We start from the raw sequence: 1,619 nt of genomic DNA, 5'->3' as shown, positions 1-1,619 counted from the left end.
CATAAAAAATTATACATACTAAAGAGGTAGGTAAAAGGAAAAAAGGAAAAAAGGGAAAATAATTTCCCCAGCTAGGATGTTATACATATCAACATAAAAAATTATACATACTAAAGAGGTAGGTAAAAGGAAAAAAGGAAAAAATGGGAAAATAATTTCCCCAGCTGGGACTCGAACCCGGAATCCCGCTGTAGGAGACTGATGTTCTAACAATTAGGCCACTGCGCCGTTAAAGTTATAACCATGGATTTACACGTACGTGATGTTAATATGTAAGCACTGCCATCTATTGATAAATATAATTTTTATAAATTTTTAACTTTTTAACTTGTTTAAATTTTTGTTTCAGCCAGAACCACACCTCCCAGACGTGCCGATTGTGAAAATATCTTTAGTTTTTCTCTAGGCTGCGGAGTTCATAATTCGACTGAACAACTTTACATCCTTACTATAAAGAGGCTAATCTTGTGTGTGTGTGTTTGTTTGACCTCGCTTTTCTCCGTGATTTTTTACTCAATCGCGGTAACTGAAGATATATTCAGAATCACCACGTCTTGCAGGTGATTCTGGCTAAAACAAAAATTTAAAAAAGTTAAAAAGTAAAAAAAAAATTGTATTAAGTCAAAATTCTATTCGCAATGGATGGCGGTGCATACAGATTAACATCACGTACGTGGGAATTATAATGCGTCTCTTGACCGCTGCCGTAGCGTAGTCGGTAGGAGCTCGGTTTCATAACCCGAGATTCCGGGTTCGAATCTTAGCTGGGGAAAAAAAATTCCCCCTTAACTTTTTGACTCTTTAGTATGTACTTCTGCCACTTCAGCGTTAAAAAAATATTTAAAAAGTAAAAAATTGAAAAATATTACTTAACTATTTTTTTACTATTATTATTATTTACTACTATTATTATTTATTATTATTTTCATGTCTTTTATCTTACACAGTATTTACTCATACAAATTTTACTCATACAGTATGAGAAACAGCAAAAACATGACATGAGCAAAATGATCAAAACAAAATGAACAAGAAAATTGAACAAAGGTGAACAAAAAGCTAAACAAAATTGAACAAACAAAACGGGCAGAGCTCTAATTTACATCTGTACAAAATTATGTATGGGTAATAGGTCTAATAAACAGCAGTTTATACATATATAGCAATAGCATGCAATGCCATGGCAGGATGGATTGATGGATGATGGAGGGTGGCTGGCTGATGGATGGATGAATACTGGATGGATGGAATGGATGGATGGATGGATGGCATGGATGGATGTGATGGATGGATCCGCCATGCGATGATGGAATAGGATGATGGATGATGGATGGATGGATGGATGGATCGGAATGGATGCGATGCGATGGATGATGGTGTGACTGGATGGTATGCATGCATGCATGCATGCATGCATGCATGGATGGATTGGATGGATAGATACATTTACATTAGATAGATCTAAGATCGATTTTGGGCCCGTATCCCTTTCCTTTCAAATCCTCGATAAGTGGTCACCAACTGCATGCCCACTTCTTTCCTCCTTGCTTCACTTATAACGAATTGCGCTTTTTTGCTTTCTTCCCAAAATGTTTCTCTTTGCTCTTCTGTGTTTTCTC

At 36.2% G+C, this 1,619-nt stretch overlaps 1 protein-coding gene across 1 annotated transcript in view; it reads right to left on the bottom strand.

Moving 5' to 3' along the window:
* Positions 1 to 1,619, bottom strand: part of LOC106805050 (SCY1-like protein 2) — a 72,309-nt gene that overhangs the window by 31,511 nt on the left and 39,179 nt on the right. The gene's annotated exons all lie outside the window — the stretch shown is intronic.

This window comes from Priapulus caudatus, unplaced genomic scaffold, assembly GCF_000485595.1.
Source record: "Priapulus caudatus unplaced genomic scaffold, Priapulus_caudatus-5.0.1 Scaffold98, whole genome shotgun sequence".
NCBI classification, from domain to species: Eukaryota; Metazoa; Priapulida; class Priapulimorpha; order Priapulimorphida; family Priapulidae; genus Priapulus; species Priapulus caudatus.
This window is presented reverse-complemented; position numbering and strand designations above follow the sequence as displayed.